Raw genomic sequence first — 15,083 nt, 5'->3', positions numbered from 1 at the left:
GGGAATAAGCTTTGAGGTCTCCTATGTTCAAGTTCTGCCCAGTTTGGAATTCCAGTCTTTTCCTAAATGCCAGCAAAAGACAGTCTCCTGATTGCTTTATGATGAGATGTAGAACTCCTCTAGCACCATGTCTGCCTGCCTGCAAGCTTCCCACCATGATGATAATGGGCTAATTAAATATTAGCGTTTATAAGAGTTGCCTTGGTTGTGGTATCTTTTCACAGCAATGGAAATCCTAACTAAGACATTGTAGATATTTTAAAATGAGCATAAAGAACTTGTGTGGAGTTACACAAAGTCTTAGGGTTTTATTGCTCTGAAGGAGACTTTTTCACACTTGGGCAGACTTCTGAATATATTTGAGACGTCAATCCCCTGCCTTCGTAATGACGCACTTCCCCTAGCAAGGCCACACTTCTTCCAATAAGGCCACACTTCCTAATGGTGCCACTTCTCAAGAGCCAGCCATATTCAAAACGCTCCACACAGCTAAATTTCAGAAGAGTTTTAATTGTAGATCTATAATGTTCAGGAAAGCTGTTTCTGTGGTTCATGGTATGAATCAATCAAAATTATCAAGTTCAATCATTTCATATATTAGTCAAAGTAATAGAAATCTTATTAAAATCTTATTAATACATCAAAGCAAACTGTTTGAGTCAATCTTTATGGAACAAGAAAGACAATACTCCTGAAAAACTGAGCCACTTTGCTTAATTGTTCATTTACATTCAGGTAGCAAGTCACTTTCAATATGGCTATCCTCATAGTGTTAAGAGGCCTATGTGCTTATAATAAGAGTAAAACAGTATATGATATCACAATATATTAGAAGCTGAAAAAAATACGGTACCTGTCCTGTATAAACCTAGAAAGTAAAATACACTTGCAAAAATATAAAAGTGTGACTTCTTTCATAAAATAATTCCTTGTTTAGAAAATGTAATGTTTAAAAATATTATTTACACATAAACATGCAAACCCAGGTTTTATTTATTTTATGATGAATTAGTAAATATTGTGAACATTTCTGAGTTTTAATATTGCTGTGGTAAATATCAATAAATATACCTCACATAAACAAAAGCTTATAGGGAGGGGCCTGTTGTGAATGACAGTCCTTCGCTGTCTCCTCACAAAAGATTATTGCATCTGGACTTGTTGGGCTCCCTCCAGCATCCAAATGCTTCCTGTTAATTATCAAGTCTTCCTATAGCCTGGGGAACAACTTGAGTCTAAGTAAAGACCAGGTAACACCAAAGCAAGAGCTCTACCTATGCAGCTTTGAGGAAGCCCTCATCCTTGATGGATAAAACTTTCCAGGTACAGCCAGCTGCAGAAAGAGTGCCTGTACTCCAGGTAACCTGGGATTTATACTTTTCAAAGGATCCTGGGAATCATGCCTTGGTTTTTGTAATGAGAAGAGCCAGATGTTGCCTAAGTCCTCCTGAGCAGAAATTTTAGCAACCAAGCCATTAATAATTTTTCAGTATGAAAAACAACTCCCAGGTCACAATCTGTCTGTGATGATTTGAATACAAATGTCCCCATAGTCTCATATATTTGCAACTTTAGCCACGCAGGAGGGGCACTATTTGAGAAGGATTAGAAGGATTAGGAGGTGTGGCCTTGTTGGAGAAAGTGTGTCACTAGGGGTGGGCTTTGTGATTTCAAAAGTCCACACCAGGACCAGCTCTACCCCATGAATGCCATCTCCACCCCCACTTGTGAATCAGGATGTAGCTATCAGCCACTTCTCCAGCATCAACAGTGCTTTCTGCCATGCATCAACTGAACTAAAACTCTGAAATTGTATGCAAGCCCTCAATTAAATACTTTTTTAAAAAAAATAAAAGTTGCCTTTGTCATGGTGTCTCTTCATAGCAACAGAGACTAAGGTACCAACAGTGAGGGAAGGAACTGAAGACAGGAACCAGGAGGTAAGAACTGAAGGAGAGCCACTGAGGAGCATTGCTCACGGACTTGCTCTCCATTGCTTCCTCAGTCTGACGTCTTACACAACCCAGAACTACCTGCTCAGGAGTGGCACGGCCGACAGTGAGCTGTACCCTTCCACATCGATCACTGACAAGAGAATTTGTCCGTGAGTCTATCTGGTGGAGAAGGTGGGAGCTTTCTTAATTTATATTCTCTCTTCCCTTGTGTGTCAAGATGACAAAGACCTAAGCAGCTTACACTTTGTATAACCTTCCCAGGTCACAGCACTTTCTGGAGGCACGATCCTGGTGCCATGTCTGTGTGATGGTCATCAGCTCTCTGCTGCTATCAGCTGATGAGGGTAAATCTAGGGTGAGACGATTCAAGTTTTGGTGCTGGGATCTATGTCCGGAGCTCGGGAGGCAAAACTTTAAGCAGTTGAAAACCATACAGGGAATATGATTTGAAGAAGGTAGAGAAAGAGGCTGAGGTGGAAAAGGAGCACAGCAGTGGGAATTTTGGTTTATTTAAAAAACATATAAATAGAAATATGTTTTTGTTTTAATCCCAGGTGTGGAGCTGTGGGGCTGCTCTAGACTGTCCACAGCAGCTGACTGGGGTTTGTCCCATGCTCTAGCATGATTTTGTCAGCTGCAGATAGTTTCTGCAATTGTGTGACACTAAAATTCTGGGGACTTTTCAGAGGATGTATAAGTGATAGCAAGGCTCTGAGAGGCGTGGTGGGGTTTTGGTTGGTGGGTTTATGGTTGGTGGGTTTATTGTTGTTGTTGATTGTTGTGGTTGCTGTTGGTTGTTGTTTGTTAAGTCATAGTGAGCAAAGAAGAAACAACAAGAAGAAATTGGATGTCTTGATGGTGAAGATCAAACTTGCCCCCAATCAGCACGAAGTAGCAGGAAGGGTTAGGGTTAGGGTCAGCTCCATTTCTGATCCTAACTTTATTCAGGGATTTCTTTCCTTTCTTCTTTATTCTTTTTACCTCTTTTTTATCTAGGGTTGGGGGGTTTAAAGGGATGGAAAAGAGTAGAAGAAAGAAAACCCCACAAAAAGTAGCCAAAGACAAGCTACAGAACACCATCTGGGTTCCCACAGTCTTTCCTGGCCTTAGTTCTAGAGCCTTCTGAAGCTTGGCCTGTGTTTTGTGAATTGTCCTTGTAACTTTATCAGCATGGGTTTTACCCTTCCCTTAAGCTGTCCAGTGATTCCTATGATCAGATCCTCCCTAAGGGCCACCATTCTGTGGCCGATACATGTTGTTCTTGTTTAAAGGTGTAACTGGGAATGTCTCAGAAAGAGTTGAGTTATCATAGGAGATGAGAAGAGACCGAAGCAGCAATGACACATCATCCTTCTTAGGAAGTTCAGCAGCGTTTATTAAGATCACTGGCTTTAGAAGAGCAAGTGAAACCTACATGTAGTCAGTCTGCCAGTGGAACGCAGGCGAATCTGCCTTTCATTCCCTACCTAGTTACCTGGAGTACACGCCAACTGGAGCATGGCTGTGTGAGTACAGTTATTTCAGCTAACCATTCCAGCATCACCATTCTGGGTCCCATAAACTCTGTCATGTTTTCATGCTTATCCTAAAGACTGAACCTGGAATATTGAAGACACTTAGTACACATGTCCTGAGCAAATACGTGATTGCTTTAAACAGTGACAGTGATTATATTACAGGTTTATAGAGTCCAGTCTTGTTAAGATTTTCATTTTGAGTTTTAGACTCACTGAGAGACAAATGTCTTTTTATCAGAAGCTCTCTTTACATCTACAAGTTTTGATACTAGAAATTGTATTACTTGATCCTTGTCTTGGACTAATCCTTTTGTTTCCCCTTTTTTATAATCCCCTGACTTTCTACTTCCCAGTGATAAGATGTCGCCATACCTCACAATAAAATAGTAGACAATTAGAAAAGTAGAATTAAGACCCAAATGAAGCAATTAAGACTAGATCACAGGACCGGGTCCTGGTGAAGTGTCTTAGGAATTCTGGGGCTCCCTTGAGCCCAGTTTCTGCTCCTTTTCCCTTTATTCCTTTGCTTCTGCCACTCCCAGTCCCTCATTTTGTTTTTGAGGTACATTTTATTTATTTATTTCACTTAAATCATTTTTAAAAATTAATTTAAAGTTACTGTACAAACTAGGTTTGTCTATTTCTATTCCTTAGTGTCTTTATAGTTTGTTGTGATGTGAACCTCTCCACCATCTTGTCTTTATAGTTTGTTGTGATGTGAACCTCTCCACCATCTTATCTTCCGTGTGCCTCCACCCTCTTCTTGTGCATGTGTGAAGCAATGAGTTTAACTAGGCTGACCTACAGAGCATGGGCAATTACCACCTTTTTGGTTTTGCCTTTTAGACAGGGTCTCACTAGGTAGCCCTAACTGGCCTGCCTGAAACTTACTGTACAGACAGGCTGGCTTTGATCTCACAGAGCTCCTCTGCCTCTCGAGTGGTAGAATTAGGGGCATGAACCGGGATGCTCAAACTTAGCTTCCTAACCTGGATCATGATCTCATATGTGATTCCATAACTAAATGTGAGGGCTGTGAAAAATTTGACAGTAGTCCATAGTTTCTGGATGTTCAAAGAATAAAAGTTAATTAGAAATTAAATAATTCTTCTTTTTCTTCTTCTTCTTCTCCTTCTTCTTCTTCTTCTGAGGTGTCCCTGACAGTGGTCCCTGCTGTGCTGGTGAATTCACTTCAGCCATGGCTCTGGGCACAGACATATGTACTTTGTACACCACACAGTGCTAACAAATGATGCCTGAAATACCTTGGCCCAGGTTCAAGATGATAGTTTGTCATGAACTGCAATGTTTTCTCTGTATGCGCAAAGTTTTCTGCTCCTATAGAAACATGGTTTAATTATGGGAAACAAAGACTTTCAATATTTTCCTTCTGTCGTTTCTCATTAGTGTGTATCAAAATAGTAAATCTTTGGACTGTATTGTGTTGGATGTTTGATTTTTAAAAATTGCTGTTTGAATTGCTGACTTAAGTTTCACAATAATCATTAAATGAATTTTGATTTTGGCTTAAAACAGAATTTCCAGTAATTTCTGAAATGATTTTAAATGTATCTCTCCATTTTATAATATGCAATTGTGTGAGATAGGATTTTCAACATTGAAATTATAAAATTGAGCCGTTAATGAACTCTGGGAAACATTAAAGATGGTCTTCATGTATTACATATGCAGCTGAGATTTAATTCTCATGTGTGTATACTTGTCACATGTGTGAGTGTAGGTGTGCATGTGTGTGCATGTGTGTGTGTGCATATGTGTGTGTGCATATGTGTGTGTGCATATGTGTGTGTATGTGTGTGCATGTGTGTGTGTGTGCATATGTGTGTGTATGTGTGTGCATGTGTGTGTGTGCATATGTGTGTGTGTGCATATGTGTGTGTGTGTGTGCATGTGGGTAAGTCATAGTATGCATATGGAGGTCAGATGCTGTAGATTGTTCTGAAGCTGTTATATTTTAATGTTAATTCCACTTCCCTAAGAAGGGCTGCCTAGTCAGGAGACTCCAACTGAACCTTCCCCTTTTAATTAGTAAAATAAAGGAAGCCAGTGACTGGGCGTGGTGAGGAAGGTGGAGAGAAGGGAGGTCTAAGAGGTCACAGGATGAGAGGTCAGAGGACAGAGAGGTCAGAGGAGGTGGAGGGGAAAGGAGCTTCATCACAACATCCTAAGGACCAGCTCTACCCACATGGGATTGATTGGCTATGAACATTAAGGATTTTATAGGTCTAGCATCTCATATAAAAAGGCACTTTGTATCTTTTTCTATTTGATGCAGTCTTGTTGTGTAGAGGGTTTGTGGATTGAGAGTTGGGTATATAAATCTGTATACAAAGCTATCTGGCTGTAGAGTTGTGTTTGTGGGATTTTGGGGTAAAGAAACACCCCGGGACAAAGGCAGAGAGTAGGCAGTAGAAAACCGCCAGGGAAGGGAGTGTAGTGGACAGGTTGGGCCATGGTGGCAGCTCGGACCCGGTGCCAGAGGAGTGCGGGGCTCCAAACTAAAATCTGGCCTGAGGAGTGAGACCTCAGGGCCGATAAAGAGATAAACCAATTTTTATTTTTTAATATTTACTGCAACAAGATGGCAACTCCTAGCGTTCATTTTTATCTTCTGCTTTGTTGGAGACAGAGACACTTCATTGTTTCATGATGAGGTCCCAGAAAGTCTCCTGTTTCCACCTCCCATTTGCTTGAACACTGGAACTACAAATTTATATACTATCATGCCTGACTATATATGGATTCTGGTGATTCAAATTCAGATCCACATACTTGTGTGGCAATCACTTAACCCACAGAGCCATATCCTCAGTCCCAAATTTTATTCTTACCTCGCTCTCTCTCTCAATATATATATATACACACACACACATATACATATATATACACATATATATACATATATATTACATATTAATATAATATATTAATTAAATTTAATTTTTAAATTAAATATTTGTGATCTATCATCAGTCAATGTTTGATTTGTATGTTTTCTATGTATTCTTATGTGTCCAGATATGATGGCTAGTTTTGTGTCAATTTGACTCCAGCTGAAAGGAGGGAACCTTACTTTGAAAGATGCCTGTAAGGCAATTAGGGATTTATGGGGAAGGGCCCAGCCCATTGTGAGTAGTGTCATTCCTGACCAGGTGGCCCTGGGTTCTATAGAATGAAGGCTGAGCAAGCTAGTAACACCCTTCCATGACCTCCTTCAGGAGGCAGCTCCTGCCTCAGGTCCCTACCTTGTTTAACTTCCTGCCTTGCCACCTACCATGTTGAACAGTGATGTGGGTAAGCTTGCTTCTGACCATGTGTTTCATCCCAGCAATAATAACCCTCACTAATTTACCAGGGGAAGTTTTCTCAGGGGAAAGGGGTCCAGTTGGGGAGAATTTAAGGCACTGGCTCTGCAGCAGCTTTGAATGCTCGTCCAGGCTGCATACAATGTTGTTCTATAGCCGTTATTCCTTGGAATATATTCAAGAAACATGTTTTCTTAAAATAATTAGAACTTTCTACTCCAGAAGTTTCTCTTACCACCCAAAGTTCAGTTTATAAGAGAATTAATAAGATTTCAGTGTGCAGAATAGCAATCATTAATCAGTCAGGAGGCCAATGGAAGCCAATCACGGTGCTCTTACTATGAAAGACTAGTCATTGCAGCTTCTGACAAAGACTGCAATGCTCAAATGAGAAGCAGTGTTATAATTCCTTCAGAAGGCTTCTATGCTTTAGACACACTGTAGGAAGAAATGCATGTGTGACTCAGGAACTTGTCTAAACGTATAGTTTATGCAGCACAGTATACATGCCTGGTACCCAGGGAGGCAGAGATGGCAGTGGATGGCTTGGAACTGACTACAGAGGATAGTGAGCGACCTACCATGTGCCTGCTGGCAATTGAACCTGGGTCCTCTGTAAGAGCAGCCAGTGCTCTTAACCTCAGAGCCAGCTCCCCAGCTCCTAGTTTCTGTATTGCTAAAGGTTTGGTGCTTCCATTTTGAGTTTGCCGTTATTCTGTCTGGATGGAATTCCCTTCATCCTTCAGATCTACTTCTTCGTTGTTAGTCTCTGAAATCCACCAGAGGTACAGTCTTAGAGACAACATCTTAGAGAAAACACTAGGGTTTTTTTTTTTTTTTTTCCTTTTCTTCTTAGATGTTTTAAGTCATTCCCATTTCCTACCAAGATGTGAACTTCTGGAGGAAAAAACCCACGGACCCGCCTCTGTGTTCTCTGGAGCACCCCATCTATGGCTGTCATCTAGAGAAGGGTTGCAAGTCATGCGACGTGCTCTTTGAGGTATGGTTTCTGTCTCTTTGAGGTAGACTTTTTACTACATACTCTTGGTACCCGAGAAAACACTAGATGAGGTGTTTTATTTGTACACAGTGGTTCGCCAAGTTGTAAGAATGTAAATGATTTCAGTTAAAGGTGTGAAAAGCACACACTCTGTGTTTACACCTGCGGTTTCCAAGCTGCCTTGCATCTGTGAATAACCAGCGTGATTCTCAGGTTCCTTAGCATGTAAACACTAGAATTACAGGGTAATCGGTCCAATGACTGCTTCCGAGCTCAACCCCACCCATCTGGAGTTCCCTGGTTCTTTTTGGACATTGAGTGACGTGAGATTTAACTGTGTGGGACTAGCATGGTAACAGTAAGTCTTGCATGATTTCAAAAGATTCATTAGCCAGATCTAATGACTACATCCCTCGAAACCTGACTAATTAGAACTCACTCAGAGATGAGTTGGTACTCAGGAGTGGGTTCACGACTCGCAAACGTCTCTTCTATGACTCTAGGAGAGGAGAGGGGAGGCAGCTGAACCAAGTCTCTGGGCTTGAGTTTACTTAGTGTTTCATCTGTACCTTGTGCACGGAAGTGCTTTGCAGCTGAAGCCCTTCCAGTGAAAGTACAGCTCTTCCTGGGAGAGCAGAAACCAGTGCAGACACATGTGAGGCTGGACGCTCAGTGAGGCGATCACAAAGTAGAGACTTGTGGGTGGAGGCAAAGGCCTTATTCTTCCCGCAACTAACAATTTCTTATACTAAAGGTGGGTGGTTGGGGGTGGAGTATTCACTCTCCCTGCCTTCTGTTCTCTGTAGGAAGCTTGAGCTGTTTCTTTTGTTCTCGGATTTGGGACACTGCAAATAAGCACAGAAAACTGGCTTGGGGAGGGGAAAACGGCTGGTGTCTCACTGTTTCCATTCTCACAATTACCGTGTGGTCAGCTGGGTTTGCTTATGGAAGCAAGGAAGGAAGGGTCGCTATTCCCCCGGCAAGACGGCAAGACCGTGGTGCTCATCAGTGAGCAAACACTCAGCACTCACCTGGCTTGGTCAGCTTCAGCACTATTTTGTCCTTCACTGGCTTATCGGAACCAAACGCATACGTGTTGCCGCTTTGGAAGAGCGATTGATGTAGCAATTCTAATTTAAAATATACTCACTAGTTTTCTAGATCCATTGACATGTAATCTGCAAATAGGCACATGCTGTGATTATAGCTGTCAATCACTCACACTGTGATGACCTCATATTCACAGGCATGGTATGAAAGCAGTCTTATAAGGTATTTTATGTGTACATGCAATGACAGTCTTAGAAGTGGAATTGTCAACTCTCGTGCTTCCGACTTGAGAGTTTTGGATTGGTGTGCTCAGTCTTTAAAGAACTTTACAAGTGATCCCTGTCTAGCTTGGTGTTAAATAAACACCAAGCGTTCAAAACTCTGCAGGACAAGAACTGGTACCCGAGAAGCACTGACCGAAACCTTCCTCTGGATTCATTTCTGTTGAATTGTGATTTGATTGAACTGGAGGCCACTTGAGCCTCTTGGGGAAATCTTAGGAGGGCTTCTGGGTCCACTGATGCTTTCCTGTGACAGATATGGGAGCTGTTTCTTGACAGGCTTCCCATGGGACACTGTTTCTCCAACATCAGCCAGGTGTCAAATTCTCTTAACTGTGCCTTGGCGTAAGAGGGGAGGGTGTGGCCTTACTGTGTGTGACTGAGGAGATGATCTACATGGGGCAATGGTTGTTGAGTTTTGGTTACTTTTCTGCCACACAGTTTACACTAGAGGCGGCTTTCTTGTCTGGGTGACAGCAACTGGAAGTTGACAACTGTGTGATTTACTTCCTAGAATTAAAACAAAAGCTTGTAGCGGAGATCCTCAGGTGGGAAAACTATACTTTAGTCATTCTTCCTTTTATTATCAAGGTGTTTCCTGTTTCCACTCTTTGTTCAAAATATACGAGACCAGCTTGGGTTAGCTCAGTCTGCCTATGGCCGACTCCGACTCACTGGACACCTAGCCCCTGCGAGACTAGAAAGAGGGTGGTGAGTTTAGGTTGGCCTGGGTTCTAGGAAAACTTCCTGTGTGTTTGCATTCTTTGATTTTCATAATTTTCCATTTTCCTCACTTTTGTATAGCTCTACTTTATCTTCAAGTCCCCTGCCGTTTCTCACCGGGATATGAAACCTCTCCATTCCGTCTTCATTTCTCTGTGTTCTTGCCAATGTTTTAATCACTTCACCGAATTCCCCTTTCTTTTCTTTTTAAAGACACACTTATTCAGCGTCATGATCAGACGATTACATTTAGCAATCCAGAGCATGGGTGGGAAAGGTCTACAGTAAAACCCTTTGCTGGAATGCTTTACACTTTCCACAGAACAGAAACTAAAATAGCCTGTTATACAGTTAGTCACAAATACAGTCCTGGAGAGTTTGCCCCCACACACGAGTAGTGTCTAAAACATGTCTTCTTTGTAGCAGCGGGACCCTGCCACACTGCGCTGGGCTGAGTTCAGAAATCTGCTGTAACCTGTAGCTTCTCTGTGGCTTCTCTGGCTCTCCTCTCCTGCTGAGCTTTGTTTCCTGGCTGTAATGAGAACCTCCAGCCGCTGCCACAGCTACGGTTGCTGCCGGAACCGTCATAGCCATCTTGGTTTCGTGGTTTAGCAAAGCAGTGGCTTCTGCCACCATAAGGGCCAGAGCTCTGGCCTCCAAAGTTTCCTCCCTTCATCTGCCCCAAATTTGAAGACTGATAGTTGTAATGGCCAAAACCGCTGTAGTTTCCACCACCTCCAAAACCGCTTCCGTCATTGCTAAATCCACGATAGCCATCCCCACTGCCACCATATCCACCACAGCAGCCACCAAAGCCACCACGCCCACTGAAGTTCTCTCCTCGATCAAAATTGTCATTGCTACCAAAAGCCACCACCACCACCAAACTTTCCGGAACCACTTCGACCTCTCTGGCTGGATGAAGCACGGACCATCTCTTGCTTCGACGGAGCCTTTCTTACTTCACTGTGTGGCCATTCACAGGATGGTATTTCTGAATCACACTTATCCACAGAGTCACGGTCATCAAAGGTGACAAAAGCAAAGCCCCTCCTTTTCCCCCTGTCTCTGTCTGTCATGATTTCTATCACTCCAGTTTTCCCATACTGCTCAAAATAGTCTCGTAGGTGATGTTCTCCAGTGTCTTCTTTAATACCGCCAACAGAGATCTTTTTTCCACTTAAGCGGGCGCCTGGTCTCCGAGAATCTTCCTTGGCGCAGCTCTCTTGGGTCCCACAACTCTTCCATCCACCGTGTGTGGTCTCGCATTCACGGCAGCATCTGCTTCCTCCACAGTGGCGTATGTGACAAACCCAAAGCCCCTGGGTCTCCTGGTGTTTGGCTCTCTCATTACCACACAGTCGGTGAGTGTTCTCCATTGCTCGAAATGGCTCCTCAGACTCTTGTCGGTTGTTTCAAAGCTCAGTCCTCCGATGAAGAGCTTCTGCTCCTTGGGAGACTCTGACTTTGATGGCGGGTGACGAGAGCCTTCAAGCGATGCTTCCTCAGCAGCGCAAAAGAGCAGAAGGGGAATTCCCTTTTCAAATCTTGACTTACCTTCGAGATTTCCTTCAGATGTATGTTTGTATTTTCTTGGACATCACCCAAGCGTGTGTTCAGTGAAGTGTCTGTTCGTGTCTTCTTTACAATTTCAAACTCTATCATACAGTTTGCGATTGCTCCTTTAAATTCTGTGTCCTCGGGTTCATCAAGGTAGCTCTCCTTAGGGAGCACTTCCGTAGGACTAATGGATTTGACAGGAGAGAGACATGCTGTTAGGGCTATTTGTGTCGTTTTCCTTTGTCCTGGGCATGTGACCTTCTCTGGCTGTGTGTCTGATGTGACTATCAAGCCTTCCTTCCTGCTGGGTCAAGGTCATCTGGTGGGTGAGCTGATTAATCGGACCAGTGAAAGATGGCTTCCTAACCCCAGGGTCTAGTGCCAGGCCAGGCAAGAGAGTGTTTTTATTCATAAATGCTGGACAGTGTTTTTATTCATAAGCACCATGGTAAGGCTGTGTCATTCATGGAGTAACCCCTTCCAGTACTGTGAGAGAGTCCGCAGTGAGGGTGCTTCCAGGTTGGTTCTTCTAAGTCCTGGGTCCAGCATTTGGGTGTCTTCAGAAACAGGGACTTAGTCTTTTACAGAATCAACTACAATCAACAGCACTGGCCTATATTATTTTGAGGGTCTATTGAATTCTTCTAATAACTCAAAGGGTGGTTTCTCATATGGTCCTGGGGGTTTTGTTAAATAGCTTATGGCTCTCAGGGAAGAATTATTACACCAAGTACCATAACTTCATTTAAACGACATATACACACAATAAATATACACACACATATGTGCATATGTATGTGTGTATATATTTATTTATTTATATATGCATATGTATATGTATATATACTTTCCATTCCCCTACATCCTTTCTAGCATGTGTTGTTCGTTGCTTTGTTTATCGTGGGCATTCTGACTGGGGTGAGATAAATTCTCAACAGTTGTTCTCATTTGGAGTTCTGGAAAGATGACGAACACTTTTAAAGATATGTCTTATCATTTCTATTTCTTTGTTTTGAGAACTCTGTTTAGATCCATGTAACCCACTATTTATTTTAGATTTATTTACTTTATTCCATGTGTGTGACTGTGAGTGCCCTGCTGAATATGCGTGTGCACCCCATGTGTGCCTGGTGCGGGAGGAAGGCAGAAGTTATTGTGTCTCATGACTTGAAATTACGGGACATTGGGGTTCCTGTGTGCGTGGCTCTGGGAACAAACAAAGCCACAGTTGTTTTCAAGGGCTGAGCCACCTCTTCAGCCACTATAGCTCCAGCCACCATGGCCCATTTTAAATAGGGTTATTGGTTCTATTGGCTTTTAAGAGTTTTTTATAGTCTATTTTAAAGATTTATTTATTTCATATCTATGAACACAGTGTCCTTGACAGACCAGAGAAGACACATTATCCCATTAAGGATGGTTGTGAGCTACTTGTGGTTGCTGGGAATTGAACTCATGACCTTTGGCACAGTAGCTAATGATTTAACTGCTTAGCCACTTCTCCAAGTGTTCTGGATAGTAGTAATATTCTATCAGATGTATACCTGGCCAATGTTTTCTTTCAGTCTATGGATTTTTTTTCCTCTGGCCATACAGAAGCTTTTGAGCTTTATGAGGTCCCACTTGTCAATTGTGACTTGATTTCTAGCCAAAGTGAGTTTTATTCAGAAAGTCTTTTCCTGTATCTATATCTTGTCGAGTACTGCCTGTGTTTTTTTGTTTGTTTGTTTTGTTTCTTGTTGCTGTTTTGGTGTTTTTTTTTTCTTCTAGCAGGTTGAAGTCTTTGATTCACTTGGGTGTTTTATTTTCTGTTTCTGTTTCTTTTATTTTTTTGTACAGGGTGATAGGTCTCAGTTGTGACTTTTTGTTTTGTTTTGGTATTTGTTTTTAGATTTATTTATTATGTATACAGTGTTCTGCCTGCATATACACCTGCAGGCCAGAAGAGGGCACCAGATCCCATTACAGATGGTTGTGAGCCACCATGGGGTTGCTGGAATTGAACTCAGGACCACTGGAAGAGCAGTCAGTGTTCTTAACCACTGAGCCGTCTCTCCAGCTGTGGTATGTTAATAAGAAATGTTTCCTATCATCTCAGACATTTCTATACTTGATCCCAGTTGGTGGTGCCGCTTGGTGAGGTTTATATCGTGTGGTCTGGCCTTGCCTCAGGAAGTGGGGTGGGCTCTGGGTTTAAAGCATCACGCCACTTCCGGTGTGTCCTCTGTGCTTTGTGCTTTGGGTTTAAGACCTTAGTTGTCACGCTCTTGCCACTTGCTGCCATGTTGTCATCATTGACTCGACTCTGGAGCCATGGGCCGAGACGAACTCGTTCTACATGTTGTCATGGTGAAGGATCCTTATCACAGCAACAGAAAAGGAGTTAATCTATGAATCTAGTTTCATTCTACGTGTGGACACCCGGTTTCCCCAGCACCACTATTTGTTGAAGATGCTGTTTCTCTTTTTTTGTTGTTGTTGTTGTCCATCTTTGTCAAATATTAGATGTGCTGTCATGCCCGAGTCTTCCTTTTGTGCGCATGTCTGTTTTGCGTGTAGTGCTTTTGTGTTGTTTTCTATCACTCTAGCTCTGTTATGGAACTTGAAATTTGGAATTGTAATCCCTCTAGAAATTTTCTCTTTGCTCAGGATGGCTTTGAATTCTGAGTCTTTTTGGTTTTATATGGATTATAGGGTTTTTCTACTTCTGTGGATTTTGGTTGAGATTGCAGTGGAGCTATAATGTGCTTTTGGTAAAAAGGTCGTTTTCACAGTATTAATTCTCCTACTCCAGGGGCGTGGGCAGTCTTTACCTGCTTCTTCAGAGATGTAAAGGCTCCGTTATAGTGGCCGTCCAGCCCTTGCCTCAGTCCTAGTGATTTTGCTCCTGCTGTCTCAGCCTGTCGTGGAAGGAAGAATGTCCACCTCCCCCCGACATCTGTGTTGTCGGTACACACCACGCTGCTGACTTCTGTGAGCTGCTCTTACATAGCTCCTGCCCCTTTGGTGATATGGGTCATTTCCAGAACTTTTCTGGTGGAATTTTTGGAATCTCATGAGTAATGGCCTATCCTCTGCAAATGGAGATAATTTGACTTTTTTTTCCTGTCTGTATCCTCTTAGTGTCTTTCTGTGGCTGTAGGTAGCACGTCAAACATGGAACAGAAGAGGACTTATAACAGGGAACAGCCCTCACTCAGTCCTCATCTCTGTGGTGCTGCTCTGACCTTTTCTCCATGCCGGATAATTTTGGGTGTGTGTTTGTATTTATAAACGTTACTCATTGCGGCCTATGCCACCCAGCACTCCTCTCTCTGGCACGTTTATCACAAAAGTGTGCTGAACTTTGTCCAAAGCTTTTCCTGCATCTATTGATTCTTGTCTTTACATCTATTTATTTGGGTAATTATGTTTATTGACCTACAATGTTGAACTGCCACAGCATCTCTGGGATAAAACCAACTTGATCACGGTGAGTGATCCGATTTATGCCTGCATTCAGGTTATAAGTGCTTCACTGACAATATTTTTGTGTATTTCCATCAAGGATATTTGCTAATATTTTTCATTTCTTTCAGCCTTGTGTTTGGGTTTTCTTGTGCAACACTCAGATATTTATAGCTGTTCTTGTTAAGTTTATTCAGCTGTTTTTCATATCTTCCTTAACCTTT

General features: G+C 42.4%; 1 pseudogene across 1 annotated transcript; it reads right to left on the bottom strand.

Moving 5' to 3' along the window:
* Nucleotides 1-10,309: 10,309 nt before the first annotated feature.
* On the bottom strand, nt 10,310-14,650 carry LOC308437558 (heterogeneous nuclear ribonucleoprotein A1-like; annotated as a pseudogene). Its single transcript has 3 exons — nt 14,640-14,650; nt 11,410-11,596; nt 10,310-11,356 (listed from the first exon to the last, which is right to left on the bottom strand). The product of its transcript is annotated as a heterogeneous nuclear ribonucleoprotein A1-like (transcript).
* Between the last annotated feature and the right edge of the window lie 433 nt (nt 14,651-15,083).

Source organism: Micromys minutus (assembly GCF_963924665.1).
Source record: "Micromys minutus genome assembly, chromosome: 26".
Classification (NCBI taxonomy): Eukaryota; Metazoa; Chordata; class Mammalia; order Rodentia; family Muridae; genus Micromys; species Micromys minutus.
The sequence above is the reverse complement of the archived record's forward strand: the minus strand, read 5'-3'. Positions and strand labels throughout refer to the sequence as shown.